This window comes from Festucalex cinctus, chromosome 17 (assembly GCF_051991245.1).
Source record: "Festucalex cinctus isolate MCC-2025b chromosome 17, RoL_Fcin_1.0, whole genome shotgun sequence".
Classification (NCBI taxonomy): Eukaryota; Metazoa; Chordata; class Actinopteri; order Syngnathiformes; family Syngnathidae; genus Festucalex; species Festucalex cinctus.
This window is the reverse complement of record NC_135427.1, coordinates 19,410,587-19,432,166: the sequence shown is the minus strand read 5'-3', so window position 1 is coordinate 19,432,166 and position 21,580 is coordinate 19,410,587. Positions and strand designations below refer to the sequence as shown.

At 37.4% G+C, this 21,580-nt stretch overlaps 1 protein-coding gene across 1 annotated transcript in view; it reads left to right on the top strand.

The window, feature by feature from the left end:
* uts2r (urotensin 2 receptor) overlaps nucleotides 1–21,243 on the top strand; it is a 31,932-nt gene extending 10,689 nt beyond the window's left edge. Inside the window, exon 4 of the mRNA XM_077503955.1 lies at nucleotides 20,465–21,243. The gene's annotated coding sequence lies outside the window, so the exon portion shown is untranslated. The remainder of the gene's footprint in view (nucleotides 1–20,464) is intronic.
* Nucleotides 21,244–21,580: the final 337 nt, after the last annotated feature.

Here is a 21,580-nt window from a genome sequence, read left to right as displayed (position 1 = left end):
GTTTCCATTACAATTTTGCGAAAGACTTCTTTTTCGATACGTCTCAAAAACCACCTCATGAGAGCGCAAAAAGTTTTTTGCGATATTTGAGAGTTTTTTTCCGCAAATCCGGTGTTTCCATTACCAGCTTACTTTTGCGAAACATGCCTTTTGCGCAAAACTGACCGTAATGGGAACACACCTAATTATTAGTAGGTTAGATTAAATTGCTTCTTCAGTGTTCAATTGTTTTTACATTTTATTGTTAACAACGGGTAGCTTAATATTTTCAAAACATTTAAGAAAATGTTAATTAAATAATTACCATCACTGTTTTCAGACCGACACTAGTATGAGTACGGTACTTAACTCTTGAGTAGTCACCAATGGCGAGTAGTAGTACCAATACCACAAGTACTTTTCACACATAAAATTTCCATCAAAAAAAGCAACCAAAAACAAAACAATGACAGATAATTTTCCATTGTGTATCGCGAGTACTGATACCTTGAAATAAGGCGGTCAACTCGGTGAAAGGAAGCTCTCCACTTATCAAAAACTGGACTTTGGATCATTGTAATTTGATTTGTGAGGATTATTTTGATTTAAAAATGTTCTGAAATGTTGTTTGACTACTATAACAATCTGCCTTGTTTGTTTACCCGGTATAAAGGAAACATTTGCATTGTGTTGTATTGCGGAAATGCCGGATGTTTGAAATTGTCAATTGGAGATTTCCTGATGTTAGGAATGTATCTGTTGTTAATGGTATTGTATGTTAAAGGGAAAATGTATCATAGATGGACTACATAGATTTCTTAGTGTGAACCTTCTAAAACGCCAATGAAAATATTGACTCATTATCAATGCATTAAAAATCCAAAACTGACTCATAAACCATATACCAAAAAAGCAGAATTTTACGCTGACATTTTATTCATTATTCATTTTCTTATCAACAAACAGAAATGGTCTTTCGGGGAACACTGCCAGCCTTACAAAAATTAATTTTGCAATAAATTGATTTTTAGAGAGTCAATCATTTGTGAAAAGTCTGTGGAAACGTGTTTCCCTTATTGAAAATAAATAGGAATTCACTGTTTTGTTACTCTGTGCTGTCTCCTTTGATATTTTATCGCGAGTCTCAAGAGTGCCGCAGTTTTACCACTGAATTCTCAGGCGAACCATAAAGGTCCTTATAAAATATTGCAGGTTAAATACATGAATCCACGCAGTGACAGATCCCTGGCTTCCAATTGCGGAGTGCCTCTAACTTATAATGACACTTGATAGTATCTTGATCACAGAAACAAAAGGCAGGAAATGGCCAGCGGACACAGGAAACGGCAGGAATACAGCATTTGCAGCAGCATACTTTATAGTTGTGCTTAATATTCACTGCGGCAAAATTGTAACCCCCTTTTGCGCTGGTTCAATTATCCCATGCTGCGTGTGCGTACAAAGGATGAAAAGTCCCTCTCAAGTGACTAAGATTAGCATTAAATGGCCATGTTAATATGAACAGGACTATAATAATTGATGAAGACGTTGGTTTAGGGCGCTATTGAAATGCTGTCTCAGCAACAATAGCATTTCCATCCATATTTAATAAGCGGCAGTGTCTAGGGAGAAAAAAACTTTACAATGTGAATGTGAGCAATTGCACATGAAAACATGTTGCATAACAATGATTAATTGCTCCACTTTTCAAGTTCTCCATACACGGGATTATGCAGTATCTTGCATGTTGATTGCGGATTTCATGTCAGATACGAACAACGTAAGGAAGTGGAAATATATAAAAGAAAGCCATTCCTTTTGTCGAGCTAAAATTGCATCAGTCGCACGACCAGAGCTGCTAACGTCAGCACCACCTTCAAGCAGTCCCCATCTGTGGCAAACATGTTAAAGAACAGACGACCAACTTGAATTGGTTGTCATCTTTTTGTCACAGTTTTGACTGACAAACGTAATCGCAGCGGGACTCCTGTCTTTTAACAGACTGAATGAGAGGTCATCCCTGTAAAGGTCATCTGGACATGCAGGGAATAACACTTTTCTCCATCCATGATTGTGGAAGTCCGATTGATCTTCCGAAATGATTACATTGACTTGACCCATTTTGGGAGCTAGAAATGGTAATTGAAGTTCTCTTGCCAACTTGATAACAAGCTTATTTCTGTAAATGTAAAGAGCATGTAGTATTGAGAAAAGTGCACAATTGAATTTGTTAGACTTTGCTTCTTCTGCAATTTTGTGCTTATACGTGTACATTCTTAAGACTGCTTTGATAATTTAAAAGTAAGCAAGCCAATTCTGGGTAATTAATAGGGGTGTTAAAAAAAATCGATTCGGCAATATATCGCAATATTACATCACGCAATTCTCGAATCGATTCAATAGGCGGCCAAATCGATTTTTAAACGTTCATTTTTGATGGAAAATATTCAACAAAATGTCTTACTTAGGGTTAGGGTTCACACCTTAATCATGGAAAAATATTATATTAATTAATGGAACATTAAGCCTTAATATTTTATTTCAAAGCTGTTCAAATATGAAACAGAAGACTGAATTTTTAAGATAAATAATACATTTTCATACAAATCTTACAGTGCACATGTACAAGTTTACTGGTTAGTATTTTCTAAATTTGAGTTTAAAAAAAAAAATCGCAACAATCGACTTACAAATTCGTATCGGGATTAATCGGTATCGAATCGAATCGTGACCTATGAATCGTGATATGAATTGAATCGTCAGGTACTAAGCAATTCACATCCCTAGTAATTAATATCTAGGACATTGTGGACCTTGCCTTAAAGGGATACTTAAATCATTGAGCCATTTTCAGCAGTAAAAAGTATTTTTCGACTTGCTGTTGACTGATGATGAGGAAGTAGATAATGACCAATCATGGCTCAGTTTACTGACCAAAGCCAGAAAACAGGTGAGCCATGATTGTCCGTTACCTACTTCCTCAGCACAGGTGACATCATCATCAGTCGACAGCAAGTAGAAAAATTACTTTTGAAAGGTATTAATTGTACATGAAAAATAATGAAGTTATCAAATTAATTTTGGACAAAATGTTAACCTTTCACTGCTGAAAATTGCTCAATGAGGCAAGTATCCCTTTAAGCTCCATTTAAAGTACAGGTCCAAGCGTATAACTCAGATTTAATGCCTGTGATATACATTTGAACTTCCATGAAGTTCCATGCATATTGGGTTGTTTCATGCCAAATCAGATTTTGATTTTAATGACACGTGTACTTGTTGATTGTGAGGACACCAACACTAAATCTCAAATTTTAGGTCAATCAGAACAAAGGTTTGGGAGCTACAGCCTGTCAAATTTGGGCATTTCAAAAAGGGGTGTGGCCTCCTTCCATTGAATCCATATATCTCCCAAACTACTGAGTCAATAATCAGGTATTGTTGGAGAGGGAATTCAAAAAGGATTCTGTAATCATTTAGAAGATTCATGCGTATTTTAGCAACCTTTTGACCATTTGAATTAATTGACCTTGAAATTGACCTTGACATTTTTTATAAATGTAATCTCTCACATGTCCTGAATGTATTATAGATTTTTTTTTAATAAGTCAAAGCACCGTCAGGCACAAACAGTCAATTAATATTCAATGAATATCCCATTTTTGATAAATATTCAACTTTCAATGGTTCCTGCGAGGGTTCAAAGGAAGGTGGCCATGACTTTTTTTTTTTTTTTTTTTTTTTTACAGAAAATGACTAAATTCGGCGGGCCGTAGCTGCAAAAGCCTTGCTCCGATTGATCTAAACTTTGAAATTTCGTGTTGCCATCACCATCAACAAGTACACCAAGTTTCATTAAAAAACATCAGACAGGATAACGCAGAAGTTAAAAAAAAAAAATCTATTGCATAGAGTGGTATTTTAGGTTTTCATTGTCTACGCTTTCCTAAATTGAGATTTACAACAAGAGGTTTTAAATGTTTTTATTATGCTGTTTGGGGAGAAATGTATAGGTCAATTGACAAGTACATCCTATCTGTGTGTTTACTAGGGGTGGGAGAAAAAATCGATATAGCAATATATTCCGTATTTTTCGGATTATACGTCGCTCCGGATTATAAATCGAACCAGCCAAAAAATGCATCATTAAGAATGAAAAAATATATATGAGTCGCACTGGAGTATAAGTCGCATTTTTGGGGGAAATTTATTTGATAAAATCCAACACCAAAAACATACATGTCATCTTGAAAGGCAATTTAAAACTAGAGCTGCGAGCTATATAGATAGGGCCCTTGCAACCCGGGCCACGTTGGGGTATTTGCATGTCGGGGTACTGGCATGTTGGGGTACTGTTTCATAGGAAACCGTCTAAATTGTAAATGTTTTTGACATGCTTTGTGTTTGCAAAGTTTCATGGAAGGCCAAAAATGATGCACAATTAAAATAAAATCAAAATGGATTGGCACATGGCTATAGAATAATTTTTGGAAGTATTAGGCTGATAGGTATGCCTCCCAATATTCACACATCTAGCTGAACCATATAATCGGATATACTTCATAAAAATATCTAGACGGCGCTATTGAGCCATTTATTACAAATTGCACAACAAATTATAAAATATTCATGTTCGTGAGAGATCTGATCTGTGTGCAAAATTTTGTGAGTTTTTGCCCATGTTTAGACTCTCAAAAAAAAAATTTCTTTGCAAACAATGCATCGCTACAGCAAAGGCGTGTGACAAAATAAAAAAATTCTATAACTTTTCATCTTAAATATCTTAAGATGAAACATGCCAAAGAATGAAGACGATGTGATAAGTTTTGCAGAAAATATGACCCCTATAAAAGGCCCCAAAAAGTGGCTACAAATACCAAAGTAAATCAAAATGTCAGACTTCCTGTTTGGTTTAGCATTTGGTTCCAAGAGACTTTTTTTGTACATCGTGGGCTCTTATGTATGCCTCCAAATTATCATAGCTCTAGGTGAAACGTACAACCGTGAATGCTTCGTTAAAGAGGAGGGGGTTTTTTTTGGCACAAAATGGGGGACTTCCTGTTGGGTTTAGCATATGGTTCAAAAAGAGTTTTTTGTACCTCGAGGCCTGTTACATATGTCTTCAAATTTTGGTAACTCTAGGTAAAATGTACAACCGGGAATGCTTTGTTAAAGAGGAGTTTTTTTAGCTCAAAATGTGATGCCCGGCCCCTGGGGGACTTCCTGTTGGGTTTAGCACATAGCACCAAGAGACTTATTTGTACATTGTGGGCTGTTACATATGTCTACAAATTTCCGTAGCTCTCGCTGCTTCGTCCAACTGGGAATTCTTCCTTAAGAAGATTTTTTTTTCCTTTGCAAACAAGTGCATGCCACGGCAACAGTGTGCGACGAAATAAAAAGCTTTCAATAACTTTTCATCTTCAACATCTTAAGATGAATCACACCAAGTTTGAAGATGATGGGATAAACTCTGTAGGAGGAGTTCGTTAAAATAAGACCCCTTGGCCTGAAATGGCCAAAAAAATGGCAACACGTTCCAAAGTAAATCAAAATGGTGGACTTTCTGTTAGGTTTAGCATATGGTTCAAAAAGAGTTTTTTGTACCTTGAGGGCTGTTACATATGTCTTCAAATTTTGGTAACTCTAGGTGAAACGTACAGCCGGGAATGCTTTTTTAAGTAAGAATTTTGAAACGCAAAATTGAAAGGAAATTTAAAATAAAAATAAAATAGAGAACAACAGGCTGAATAAGCGTACGGTATACTAACGTTACATGACTGACATGCCTGGTAATGTCAGTAACAACGTAACATATTAAGAGTTTGTAGCGAGCAGTGACGGGAATCGGAGGCGGAGTGTTGAAGCACGAAGCCAAAGGCTGGCGCTTTATTGACATCAGCTTCTGAGGTCTTAACAGCAACTCCCCACTCAGCTAGAAGCTAACAGGCTAACTCCCCTTTTCCACATAACAAAACCTTCCCACTCTCCCTTCGTCCCAACGTTCCGTGGGTGAATTATGTTCCCATCACTACAAGTTATTCATATAACTCTAGCATAAAGAACATGCTTACCAAACTATCAGTTTCACTCCAAATCACTAAATCCAATGAAATCTTCATCCTCTGTGTCACTTTTAAACAACTCCCCCAACTAGGGAGGTAGACGATGCGCTGCTTCCTCTTCTACCGGCAATGTTGAACTTATCAACACAGGCCTAGAGCGCCCTCTTGCGGTTTAGTGTGAAAATAACATGTGAAATGATATAATAATGTGTTAATAATTTCACACATAAGTCGCACTAGAGTATAAGTCGTACCCCTGGCCAAACTATGAAAAACTTATAATCCGAAAAATACGGTTGTTGCGCTCTCTGTTGCAATAAATTATCGATATACTGGTGGTAGATATCGATATATTGTGTCCAGTTGTGCAGTGTTATGTTATAAATGTTTATGCACTTTAATTAATTTGTCTCACTTTACAACGTTTACAGTTAAAAGGTTCAGAGGCAGTGAGGCACTAAGCAGGACTTTGTACATTGTACAAAGTTTTGGCATTGAATAAATGCGTAATTAGACATTTTCCTTTTTATGAGCATTTGTTGGCTTTTTCAGTCACATGTCGTGATATATTACAAAATGTTTTCGACACTGTATCAAAAATCGTAGATATTGGGTATCGTGATATTATCGTTATCGTGAGCCAAATATCGTCACAGTATCGAATCGTGTTTTACCCGTATTGTCCCATCCCTAGTGCTTACTCTGAACTTTGTCCGTAAAGCAAAATTTCCCATGCAATGTTTCTCAAGATTCTCAATCCATTGGTCATTATAGGTCATTCAAATTTATTCTTGGTACTTCACTGCTAATGCTGCAGAGTGTAAATAACATGAACTGATTATACCACATCATTAATATAACTCAAATTGTACCCCAAAAAAAAAAAAGTCTTGAGCACGTGACTTTCCGAGTTGAGGAAAAAATGGCGAGAATCTCCTATTGCTTAATATGGCTTAAAGTAAAGTAGCTGGTGTTCCTGGGTTCTTTTGGCGGATTTTGAAACTCCCACGGACGGAATAACGACGACGAAGTAAGCGTGTCTGCTGCTGTATCAATGCTGGGAAAAAGGATGATGTAAAAAGAATGGGGATTGCAAAAATGGTGGTGCTGCCATGAGATATGAGTATCACATCTTTTAATTTCTTTCATCTTACCCTAGATTTAAAAAATATATAGTGACATTTGTTTTTAGAAAATTACAATTTTTGAAGCAGTGGATGATGCACTATCATGACTACTCTAGCAACCTCAACTTCACATTGAGTATCATTGGCATCAAATTGTCAACACAAATACCAAAAATTCATAATTCCTGTGATCGGGAGACCAACAGTTAAATACACTGGGTTGCTGGTCTGTACATTGTGCTTCTAAGTGTCATGTTTTGCTTCTGTGGAGGTGGGATTTTGTTTTCTTTTGGTGTTTTTGGTTATTTGTCATGTATTCCTTGTCTCTTCCCTTGTCCCGTTATGTCTAACCACGTCCACCTGAGTGTGTCTTCCCTTCCCAGTGTGTTGACCAATCAGCTCCCCGAGCCTCTTGTATCTTGCCCAGGTGTCTGTTGTTATCTCGTTACCATGTGTATTTAGTTACCCTGCTTTCTTTCAGTTCTTGTTGAGTCATTGTTGCTGTCATCCTATGTTTTCCAATGCCATGCCTTGTCGCTAGTTTGTTTTTGACCTTGTTAATTTTATTGTGCCGTAGTACCTTGTTTACCTTTTTTTCCTGAATTAAATCCCCTTTTTACTTGTATCCCTGCCTTACCCTGTTTTTGTTGCCCCATGCATTTGGGTCCTGCCTCCGACACCGCCCAATCGTAACACTAAGTGCTTTCACAAACAGAATAGCATTCATAGCATACCATTAGCATTATAAAATAACCTGAATATATGAAATTTCCATCCCATATTATCGTTGCCTAATAATGGAAATGTTTTCTGGCGGATGACAAAACATCAGTTGAGGTTTGTTCAGGTGTGAACGACCCTTAAACTGAATTTCTGTCCTCCTCCATCACAAGTCATCACCTGCTTGCAGAACATACGAGATGAGCCGTGAAGATTGTTGTCGCTCATCCTGATTGATGTTTGCTCATATTGTGCAACTGCGGAGGTATCATTTTTCACATTGTGGTAACCAGGGATGGATGCTGACCTTTTTAAAAGAAGAATATCCCTTCAAGAAACGCTTTCCCCGTGACAGCAGCCTTTTACATCCTCACTTTTAAACTACTCTTGGCTCAACAGAAAAAAAAAAAAACTTTTATATTTTGTATTTAATTAGTGCAATCTAATATTTTTTTTTTCCTCAATTAACTATCCATAAACCCCAAATATGAGCTTTTTTAATCAAAGACTTAACTCTTTTAGTGTCACGTTATCAAAAAAACAACCCTCAATACCAGCGGATTTCGAGCATTCTAACTCATTTTTCAAACCAAACAGAATATTGTGTTCTTTTGCCACATATACAACATGGGTACCACATGAAAGATCGCATTCCATTCTTATATTAGAAAAAAAAGTGTGTTTCTACCTTATTCTGTTCTTTAGTAATCACCATTTGAAAATAGGTAATTTGAGTGACATTCAGCCAAAATTGAGAAGAAAAGATACATTTTCTCCACAACAGTGACTTTGATACTAATATTTTTTTGTTTAGTGACGCTCCGTCAAATTAGGTTTAATGTTACAAAGGCTTTGATCATTCCCGTCATCCTTTAAAAAGTTTTTCATCAGATTGCGTCATGTTTCATTGTAATTCGCAGCTCTAGTTAGGGTCTGAGCAGCTACCGCTGCGAGGTTTAATAAACTTGAGTTGAGTAATTCCATACACCGGCAGCCCATTGACAAGAGATACAATGCTGCCATTTGCTGGCCATAGGTAGTCGGTGTTTTTGATTTCACAACTCATTGACCCACTGCGCTGCACTTGGGCGTTGCGCTGACCACTGATATATATTAAAAAAAAAAAAAAAAAAAAAAAGTAGTTAACGTCACTTAACGTTTATGGCAGCAGACACCGTGATTTTACTAAACGTTATTAAACGTTTTTGGCGATCAAAGAGTTAAGATGCATATACTAGAGCAACTCCAAATATACTTCGACAAGTTTCTTTGTAGTATGTCAGTCTATCAATAGTTCGTAAAAGATGACTTTTGCTAACATGCCCTTTAGCCAAGCTAAAGAACTGCTTATGTCCTTTTTGAGTCTTCTATCAATTTCTGACTCATTTTCTCTGAGCCTGTTTTCATGGGCGTGGTCATCTTGGAAATGAGGTTGAACTGAGAACCAGAAAAGCGCTGCATGTAATAAACGAGTTTCCCCTACATGTCCAAATTGGATCTAAACTTTATGGAGACGCTAATTCTGTTGAGATGAGGTAAGGCTGGTAGTCATTGAGAAGAATCATTTATCATTTTGTTCATATTCACTAGCAGTTTTCGGTGGTAGGTACTGCCAAAAAAAAAAAAAATCGACAGAATGGACCATTATTTTTCCATTCCCAAATACTCCCTCAGTAATGCCCTGGGTGTGTCACCCATATAATAAACAAGACATGGAAATCAAGCGGCTGAAAGAAATCGGGGCGCTGAAAGGCAACCTGCCAGGCTTCCTGTTTTGTCTCCCACGGTTGGTCATTGTTGTTTTCATGTTGCTTAGACGGGTTGTGACTGGCGAAATGGAAACTGGGAAGCTTGTCTTTGAGGTATTGCATTGCTGGGATAACAGGGTGAGGGGTTTTACTGACCAATAGTGGGCAACATTGAGACCTGATTGATGACATTTCCAGCCACAGAAACATGTTTTATGATGTTCTGAGGTTGGATCCCAAAAGCGCAGACACAAATAAGAGTTTAACACTTTATTCGCATAACATTAAGAGGCGTGGAACTAACTTAACTTCACCAGAAACAACGAGAAGGCATCGAGGAAAAGAGGAGCAGGTGGCCAGCTGAACAGAGGAATAATCCAACAAAAACACATTTCTCAAACAGTTTATATAGACGGTGAATCGATCTGATTAGTTGTGGCTAGACATGTGGGTAACAGGACTGAAATGGAATTATCTGATTGGCTGTTGACTAGATAAAGAGATTAAAGATTCCTGACATCACATAGCTTCTGACATCGCATTGGGTATTACCAGTTGAAACCAGATACCGATTACATCAGTTCAAAACAGACACTTGACCTCACGGTCATGACCCAAACATAACCCTTGCATGACATTAAACATAACCCTTACATGACCCTAGTCACGACAGTAAGCATAACCCTTGCATGACCCAATCATAACCCTGGCATGATCCAGTCATGACATGTTTGATTGCATATTGAAGACCAGATTTTTTGTAAATAATGTGTGTGTGTTTGTTTGTTTTTAACTGACTTTGTGTGCGGTTCCTTCACAAAAAGTCAAGATTGTGCCATATCCTAAGGGGAATGGTTTCACATGTAATCATGGAACACGAGTATCATCCATCATTGTACATCACAAGGCCTTCGCATTGTGTTTGATGAAAGATGCTCACTCTCTGGCCTAATCTGGAACAATAAATCAAAGACTACGACTAGCTGCACCATCAATAAAAAGCTTCTCTCACAAAAAGAGTCCACTCATGCGCTTGTGATATTTTCTCAAACAACCCTGGCCAGTCACCATCTAACCACAATTTCCATCAACCCATTTTCGGTAGTCCATGTCCTCATTGGGGGTCATAGCTACAAGTAAGAAGAAGCCTATCCTAGATGAACCTGAGTCTTTGCTCAGAATAAATTGAAGTGTGAAATAATGCAGGTTTCACTTTTAAATATTAATCATAGCACGGTGAAGCTAGAAAATAGGGCTGAGCGATACACAATTTAAGTACCGTATTTCTATCAGCAGAGCCTGTTAATAAATATTGATTTTTTTTTTGTCTTATTTAAAATAAGTAAACAACTGGATTAAAGGTAAAATACAATTTAAAAAAATAAATAAACACCGTGCATACTGCAAATTATAGGTTCGTAAAAGTAAATAAAAATGGGCATGGTTAATGTTGCACACTGTATAGTATATGATACACACCAGTAAGTATATATTATGGTAATATTGATAAAATAAGGTAAAATATATTGCTTTTCTCAGTTTAAAAAACATTGCAGTTTGACTATTTTTATTTTTTTATTTATTATTATTATTATTATTATTATTTTTTTAACTCTAGTGGAAGTTAAATCACCCTCAGGATATTTATGACATTGGATGGATGTGGAAAGTTTGTGCCACTCTCATTCTGTCTTTCCACTTTTTGACATTAAGCGATTTCAAAAGGCAGCAGTGATCGATAGAGCCCGAGCCCGACTCGAAGTCGGCACCAAGAATAGAAATTTTAACCTCATAAAACACTTGAGCCTTAAGGCACGGAGACCGAAAGCGAAGACATTTGACATTGAAGTGTCGAGGACTACAACAAGCATAAACAAGAAGAACAAGCAATTTGGCATTCTTTAAATAAATGTTTTTTTTAATATGGTTCTCACAGATTATTTGTATTTTGTGACCACTCTGGCCACATTATTAATTAGTGTGCTAAGTCAAATACAAATATAAAGCTCTCAAGGGATTAGTCATTCACTTGTATACATTCCAACTCTCCCCCCTTATGCGAATCAGAAATCCCAAATGTATTAAGGCTAATTTAACATCTCACTGCTTCCCTATCATTTTAAAAAATGTTTTATTTTTAACATGAGTTGAAATCATGCCAATGAGTACTGTATTTTCCGCACTATAAGGTGCACCGCATTATAAGGCACACCTTCAATGAATGACATATTTTAAAACTTTTCCATATATGACGCACCACATTATAAGGCACACTGCATTATAAGGCGCACCTTCAATGAATGACATTTTAAAACTTTTTCCATATATAAGGCGCTACAGTAGAGGCTGGGGTTACGTTATGCATCCATTAGATGGTGCTGCGCTAAAGGGAATGTCAACAAAACAGTCAGATAGGTAAGTCAAACTTTATTAATAGATTACAAACCCACTTTGTTGACAACTCCATTCACTCCCAAAATGAATAAACAGCTGTTTTATTATTTTCTCTGAGGTAAAGTATTAGTATTTGCCAGCGATCCAAGATGGCGGGATTTTCTGCCGATCGTGCAGGGTCACCGACAGCGTCTTGACAGCGAGACCTGTTGCGGCTCAATATTGATCCATATATAAGGCGCACTGGATTATAAGGCGCACAGTCAGCTTTTGAAAATTTTTTAGCCTTTTAGGTGCGCCTTATAGTGCGGAAAATAGGGTAATTAATAGGCTATGTAATGTGAAACATAATATAAATCAAATTCATGCAAGGTCAACATAGTGAATTGTAGATTGTTTCTGGCACCTATTATGAAAAAAAAATATCAAAAAACGAAGTAGTCCAGCTTTGAAGATGATTGTCACGAAATGCTGATGACTAGTCCAGTCTATTCTCTATCAGGAGAAGTGTTAAGAGAAAATGAATGTCATTAAATTTTTGACTACCAAACATTATCCAAAAAACAACCCCAACAGTGCCACCCGATTTCGAGCATTTTCACTCATCTTTCAAGGCAAATAAAATAGTGTGCGCTACGACTACATAAACATAAAAAAAAGTATGTTTCTACCTTTTTAGTAATTACCATTAGAAAAGAGGTAATTTGAGTGACTTTGAAAAGATTTTTTTTGCACAGTGACTTAGACACAAAATTTTTTGTTTGACGCTCTGTGAATTAGATTTAATGTGACAAAGGCTTTGATCATTCACGTCATACTTGAAAACATTCAATTTCATCATATCAGTCGTGTTTCGTTGTAATTTCATATACCGTGAGCCCATTGAAAAGAGATACAATGCTGCCATCTGCTGGCCATAGTTAGTGGGTGTTTTTGATTCCACAACCCATTGAGCAGGCAGCGCTGCACAAGACAGGGAGAGAGAGAATGTTAGTTATCAAATGTTAGTTTTCTTTCCCAAGCTCAGCAGTGAGCCACAAAATGTCTGACTGTGTTGACGCACGGATGAGGCAGTGGCGAATGCAGCTCGAGCTAACTAGCTAGCTAGCAGGCTACCTCACATTCTGGCGCGCGGACTGGCTATTAGCCTTCCAACCTCTTCAAACCGGCCGCGGTCATCCAAAACGTCAGCTCCTTATTTGGTTTTGTGTTGGTGAGTGGGTCCACATAAAAGAAAAAAGATCATGTAACTTTGACCACATCCTCGACTGATGATGTGGTATAGCAGCTGATGTCATGGGACGTGTGGCTTGTGGCTTAAAGTGTAATTGTAATGATTTTTGGCTCGAGTTGCTAGTAGACACACAACACACTTATTGTTATATTGAGTTGCTTGCCTCTTTCTGATTTTCATTGGTTAGTTTTGGTGGTTTGGATAAACATTTCATTAATGATGCAGTTGTCGTTCATCTAGCCATCATGTTTGATTATTTCATGATAAACCTTGGGGATTAAATGTCTAAAAACCCCAAAATGAATCAAAGCACTAATAACATTCACAATCTTCATAAATTAAGAAAATGGGCACAGTTCATATTCACAAGTTATTGCTCAGTTGATTGTTTCTGTTTTCAAGATGGTGACCTTAATAATGTTATTTAACGGAACCGGCAGAGAAAAAAAAGTCAGCCTTGGACTACTTTCAAACTTCATCAAGTAACTTTACGAAGTCAATAACAGCTTTACATAACATCAAGAACCCGGTCTTTAATAGGACTTTTTTTTTGTGTGTGTTTGTTTTGTTTTAAATTTACGGCGACTGCAGTACGTTCGTCTCATAAGTGACCCTGAACACCTGTAGAAAATGGATGGATGTAATAATGATGCAAATTTATGTGAATTGTCAACATATTATATCTTGTCTTCTGTTGAGATGACATGTTTTGATGTCATGGCTCATTTTATCAATGACAATTGGAGTTTGAAGTCATTTACTTTGAATATAAATAAAGCTATGGAGCACCGGGAGAACTTCCAAATAAGTTTAAGTGACGCAAACTGCACATAAACAAAAATAAGACTCACTGATGGAATTCTACTTTGAAAAAGATCAGAAGGATCCCACAACATAAAAGGCTGCCCAAATCTGAAGCACTGAAGTGAGAAGTGGTCTCAATTAACCAGTGAAACGGGAAAGAATGGCCCAGGATCAGTGAACTGAAACAACAGAGGACGTTCCTTCCTTGCAACTTCTGATTCAGAAACAGAGGACGATTCAGCCAAGAAATTGAAAACTACTCTGGATCACTATGAATCAGAATCCAAAGTTGACATGACTGAGTGGTTTCCCATCGCAGTGGGATGGCTTGCCTGCGCATATCTTTCAATACCTGCCAACACTGTGCAAGGCTAGTCTCGCTCTCAGACCAAATCATTCAGATTCCAGTAATGTGATAAGTCTCAGCATCTGGTTGAATGTAAAAAAAAAAAAAAAAAAATTATGGCAGATTTGAATGTTGTTCAAATTTACCAACGGTTGTCACAAATTGACATTTCAGTTAATAACAAGACATTCAGCTAGTCATATCTCACAATGTATTACTACCAGAAACAGAAATTGCTACAACAGAATAGAATGACAAATGAGGAATTTAATCATATTATCAGAAATGAAATCAAATTGGAAACTTTATCTTGCAAGACAACCACGGTTGATAAAAGTTATCAGATCAGTGTTTAAAGAAACCCAATAAATGATTTCCTTGTGCCGCTTATCTCTTTCATCTGACGTCTCCGATTTCTGTCCCTAATGCTGCTTATTTTTCCAAAGATCGGATGGCTTTTGTGTACTTTATCGAGTGTGAAAAGAGCGCAGGAAAACCACTAACCTTCAGCCGCAGAGGATCAATACACTTTACAAAGCATGAATGGGTCAGCGCTGAATTTGAGCTTGTCTTTAATCTGCGCTTGTATCACATTTAATCCTGGAAATTAGGACTCTTTTGTTCAAGATCAATACGTCGCTGAAGTAATCGTAGCGATCTCGCAAATCTTGTCCGCTCTAGATTGCTTTTCGCCAAGTGAAATTTGACATGTGGACATAAACATGTCGACACTCTTGGCTTACACCTTGACACAAATAGTCAAGGGGAAAGCAATCAGGCACAGTTGCAGAGGAATAAAGCGAGTATGTTAAAAGACAGAACGAGTAGATGAAATATTAAATTAGCAGCAAATAACAGGCTTAGCTTTCGACAAAAACTTCAGTATTAGTTTACAGAAAATGTTGTGCATTCCATGTTGTTTATCGAGGTCACATGACACGGTTGGCTGGACTGCAACCGAGACAGATTTATGGACGCACAGGTTGTAGGATAGCAATCTCTTAGCATGTTCAAACAAGGTTGTCAAAAGGTCAAGGGCTGCTGTTGGATATTGTATTTCAAACATGTGATGGGATAGTCTCCCTTTTAAACACCTTCATGGCCTCCTGCTTGACTTTGTAAAAATCTACAAGATGACATAAAAAGGCGTTGGAGGTATACTTATCAGCATTTTGGTAAATGTTGAATTCAAATTACCTCTATACCAGTGGTTCTTAATCTTGTTGGAGGTATTGATGAACAAATTAAACAGGCAATGTAGCCATGTAAATGACAACTGCTGTTTCTTTAAAGCGGAAGTCAAAAATTGGCTATATGTTCTATGCTCGAAATATGGTATTCTGGTTAACTCATTCACTCCCAGCCATTTTCACAGAAGCAACCCCCTTCACTACTGGATTTTGACTGATTTTTGACTGGATTTTGAAATCTAATTAGAATTGTGAGTATTTGAGATTTTTTTCAACATAGCTCTGGTTGGTCTCCTTTCCGCTGCTGCCACCTGTTGGCCGTTTGTGTAATAACTACCATTTCTTCAACTGTTCTTTGCAGTCGAGAGGCTGCATAAAAGCTTTATGAATGCTCTAGCATAAAACAAAACGTAAAAACGTATAAATACATCTTTGGGATGTATAATTTCAAAAAGAACATATTTATACGTTTTTGGGAGCAAATTAGTTAATATTGAGTTAGTGGAATATGAGATAAGAAGCAAAATCCAGCCGCATCTCAGGGGCGGCCATTTTGCTACTTGCTGTCAACTAAAGATGACATCAAAGTTGCTCAGGGCAACCTCAGCTTCAGAAAACAGGTGAGCCAATCAGAGCTCAGCTTCAGAAAACAGGTGACCTGTAATTGGACATTGCCTGAGCCCTTAGCAACATTGATGTCATCTTCAGTCGATGGCAAGTAGCAAAATGGCAGCCCCCCGAGATAGAGAAAAACAGATGGATTTTGTTTCATAACTCTTATTGCATAAATGTAATATTAATAAGAATGCTGTGTTCATACTGGTCAGGTCACATATATATAACATATTGTCAAGGAATGTTTAAAGTAGACTTCCACTTTAAGATGGAACCCAAGGGCAGCAGATACAATGAAAACAGCAGAAGTCCCAGAACTGAACCTTGTGGAACACCATAAGTTCCGTTTTTTTGCACATATTCACCGTTTTTTGTTTGTTTGCCAAAGTTAGTATGAATGTTAAGTTAGTATATAAGTGTTTTGTAATAAAGGAATAAACTCCTCAGTGAAGGCCATCATTTTTTTAAGAAACTGCGGAAAAAACAGGATAGAACACTAGAAGAGCCAGAGTCAAATAATGATGACTTCATACAATATATAAGCACACACAGTAGACTATCTTCACATTAACAATGGATGAACTTAAGTAATAAGAAACGCAATCCTGTGGTTGCTTCAAGGACAATTTTTGTACATTGACGTCCTTGGGGTCACACAACTCTTCCCTGTGACGCACGTCATTTTGCTTTCTTTTGTTCTCTTCCTGAACAAAGCCCGAGCCACATTCTAGCGCACATGGAGAGCTTCTTGTGATTTCTGCTGCTTTTTATAGTGCAAGGTTAGTGCCTCACAATGTCAGTAGTGTTAGAAATAAACATAAATAGAACATACCGGGGTAGTGGTAGCTCAGTCGGCAAGGACTTGGACATTGCAGTCTTTTACATTTACCCAATTAATTATGATTTAAATCAATATTTAATGCATTGATGACCCTGCATGTGTAATTTCAGTTCACCAAAATCCAGTTTTTAGTTCCAAATGTTATGTTTGCATGTCATTGATGTCTGAAGTGAGAGTCTGTGACCTCAACTGTTCATCATGATGTGATAAACGACCCTCAGTGATTGAACCCTCCGTTTGTCGGCACACTGAGAACTGCTCCTACCCTCTTGTGACTCCTTGATTACGATGCCTTTGCACATAGAGGAGAATATGAACCTCATTGGCTGATGCTGCCATGAGAGCGATAACTGGGACATTTGGCTGCCACTGTTGAGACAGGACAGTGGAGCAAAGTGGGAGTGGTCGCTTGGAAATGAATCAGTCGGAAGGGCACGTGGCCAAGCAAATGCATTGCAATCTCAAGTTAACAGGTGCCCAATGAACAAGAACACTGACGGCCAGTGGCTGTGAGTCGTTGGACTTTCTATTTTCTGCTCCCTGCTATTTAAGCCAACAGGGGACGAGGAGGACAACCATTAAACGAAGCCCCCCCAATCTCCACATGCTGCTTAACTGTTTTGGAAAGGGCAGGAGGATAAACGCGCATTAATACACATTAATTCATTACAAAATGTATGGCTGTAATGGTAAATGTTTTTGTCACATGGTCAAAGTTATGCACAACTTGTTTGGTTACCATGGAGATTCAAATCTATTGGGCTAAAATAAGAATGTCCTCTAACAATTTTAGATCATGAGTTTAAATATATCGAGCAGCAATGAAAACTTACAACTGGCACTCATGTGCATGTTTTGGATTTTGATGATATGACACTAACTAAACAATGTGCAGGAACACGTGTCAGGTTCAACTAAAGAATGCCGACGCACAGGATAACTATTTTTGGGGATTATATTAATGCACATCTACCAGAGTCAGCCTTAATGATCCATGCTGTACTTCATCATTCTGGTCCAGCTTTAGTATATTTTTAGAGCTTACAGGATCATATATTCCCCCGCAAAATTACTACCTGTATTGTCAAGGAGTGAGTCTAGTACAGTGGTGTCCAAACTACAGCCCGGGGGCCATTTACGGCCATTTAACCCTACTGCCATATTACAAATAAATTTGTTTATATACTGTAGCATTTTTCTAAATATGCAAAAGCACAAATTATTTGTACAATTTTTAGGGCTAAGCACAATTTCTCTTCATAACATTATGTGGCCCTTGCGTCCTTCTGATTTTCTGTATGTGGCCTTCAAATGAAAAGTTTTGGACACCCCTGGTCTAGTATCTGAAATTGAATCAGAATGTCATTCATAGCCTACAGTACATTGCCAACAGTCCTTAATAAAGAAATATGTTGCCGATATTTGTTTCATTCCACTTAAAAAAAAATGAATCGTGGAGTAGCTTTTTCACTATATTTTAATTGGTAGAAGACAGTCAGAAAATCCATCCATCTGTGGTCCAAGGCAGTTACATGGTTCAACGTGTGATTGGCATGATCACGAAAGCCACTCGTGGAAGGGGATAAGATTACAAGAATAAAGTTATTAACTACCTCCCTCCCTATTAAAAACAGGTGAAAAATTGACCCATCCAGTAATTAGGTCAATTTGACCCAACCTCAAAAAATGGACTAGCCTTGCTCTCTCAAGATGAATTGTCGCAGTATTTGTGAGTTCACAAATCCCGGAGAATACATCTTGTACCACTTCCGCTGAAAACCGCTGTTCCAAACCACCAATCACAGAGTGACACTGTGTTTGGGGGTGGGATATGCAACTGTGACGAACCCAGGAAGCCAGCGCCGACACCGGGGCTAACAAACAAACCTGACATGGACAATTAATTCTGGTCTTGCAGAAATACTCACCGTTTCCTTGTTGAATGTTGAACAGCGAGGGGCACTTTGTGCATTTCGAGCTGCTAAGATGTTCGTGCTTTCCCCCCCTTCGGCAAGAACGAAGACGGAATTTTCACCCATGGCCATGATTGGTTAAAACAAATGCATAGATTGCCGAATCGTCCAATCAGCTCGAATTATTGTTCAGAATGTCCCGCCTTTTCCGACCAAATTATTGTGGAGAGGTACCGGATGGATATTGCGGAGAACTCCCTTGAGTGGAGCGCATATCCATCTGGCTATTGCCAGGTTAAAATTGGACAGCCTGTTAATTAAAAAAAACAAAACAAAAAAACAACTCCAAAAAGTTGGGTCAAATTGACCCAAGTAGTGTATTTGTCTATTTTTTACCCAAATTGTGTTGTTGTTGTTTTTGTTTTTGTTTTTTTGTTTTTTACCCAACTGCATTTAGATTGATGCATATGTAAACTCATTTGTGTCAAACAATAACTCAGACTTGGGCAGAAAAGGAACCCACACAACTTTCCAGGCTGAAACGTAAAAAAAAAAAAAAAAAAAAAAAAAAGTTGTTTTGTATTGTTTTGTACAAAACAATCAGAAAAAAATGGTGATTTACTCATTTACAATGTTGGGTCAAATGAATAACCCACAACAACACCCCCGCCATCCCCCCAAAAATTATGTTTTGTACAAAACTACCCCCCCCCCCCCCCCTCACCACCACCACCAAAAAAAAGGTATGTGATTGCAACTTTTTGCGTTAAAAGCCCATGACGCAGGATTCAAAGTTTTTGCACATTTGCGACCCCTCTGGCGAACACGGAATGGATGCCAGCGACGTGCACACGGCCAGGATCATGAGCATGACGTCATGCTCAGAGCAAAGTTTCCAGCTCAACATTATTTCACTTTACAGGAAAATAGTCATTGTGCCACAGTAGTGCCTCCTGTCCATTGCAGGTGAAAACGTGCTTATTTTAACATTCCAATTTGAATAAATAACCCAAAAAGGTGGGTCAGAAATAATCCAAATTGAGTCACAAAGGGATTGACCCAACTTTTTGGGAATTTTTGGGTTTAAACAAATAACCCATAAAGTTAAATACATCAACCAAAAAGTTGGTTTGCGGCCTTTTAGAGTGTAGCAATATTACTAGGGAAAAAAACAAAACAACACATCATGTTAGGAGGAAAAAAAATCCTCCTGTAACTGCTATAACTAGAAGATCCTCAACATAGCGATACCATATGTTTATGCCCGTACCATTGTGACTATATTCTCCTAAAAATAGAATTGTATTGTCATGAAATTGTGACTTTTATGATGTGTAGTACATGAATTATTTCAAGCACAATCAGTCTCAATATATTTCATGCACTTCACATATCAGTATATGTAGAGTTCCTAATACAACATGCATCACTGTTTACTTTTTTTTTTTTAATTACAATGACAACAGTCTTTCTCTCTGTCCTTGACAGATCTGTCTGAGTTGTGCTGAATGAAGAAAAGGACCAAAGAACCGCATGTAAATGGCATTCAGACGAACTACCAAATTGGCAGAAGAAGAGGAAACGTGCCAAATGTGTTTGCACACCAACAGATGTTATCGTAGATGCTGTGAGATGAAGCTTTTCGAACCCGTGTGCTTAAACAAACGATTCACATTGATGTGTGCTCATTTTCCGACGAATGAACATAGGAATGACCTTTGTGCTAAAAAAGTAAACCATCTGTGCTCCTTGTTATGCAATATGTCTGCATGAATATGTATCACAAAATTGTGATTAGGTTATTGAGGCTAATTCAGTACTGTACAATGTAACGACGGAGGCCATGCTTGTGTGGATTTTTCTGGCTAAAATGCACGATAATTAGATAGGTGCAGTACCACCATAACATCAAACATACATGCAGTAATGCATAATTAAGTATTCTGACCACATTTAATTTGTTTTTATTCATCTTTGTTGAGGACAAATCTGGAAATCAAAATGTGGATGGCTAACTTTAGTGATTAGCAGTGTTGAAAAGACATCCTCTGATAAGTACATCATACTATGGAGCCACAGTGAAATGGGAAAAGTAGTAAAATAGCAAGAAAACTGTCAGAACGTTACAAGAAGAGTGCGAAGAGAATGAATGTCGTGCCACCTGTTCCCCAAACACTGACATCATTTGAAATTTGAATATTGGAGTAAAAACTGTGAATTGTCCTAGGCGAGAACAGAATTTGATAGACTCCATTTTGAAAGTAAAAAATATTTTGATAAAAAAAAAAATATATATATATATATATATATATATATATATATATATATATATGTATGTATATATACAGTATTTAATCAAGTTCGTAAAGTGTCATTTCGCCATGATTTCCACGTTTGTTTGTTTTTTTTAATTATTTTCTTAAAAATGGCAGCTGCATACTCTCAACTTCAAACATTGTAAGAAAAAAATATTCATTGCTAGTGAATGTCAAGCTTCACACTAAAAAGAAAAAGTTCACTTACATCTCATTAAAATTTGAGATCATTTGATTGGCTAATGTGGTTACATTATGAAATAATGTCTGTTTTTTGGGAGCATACTAT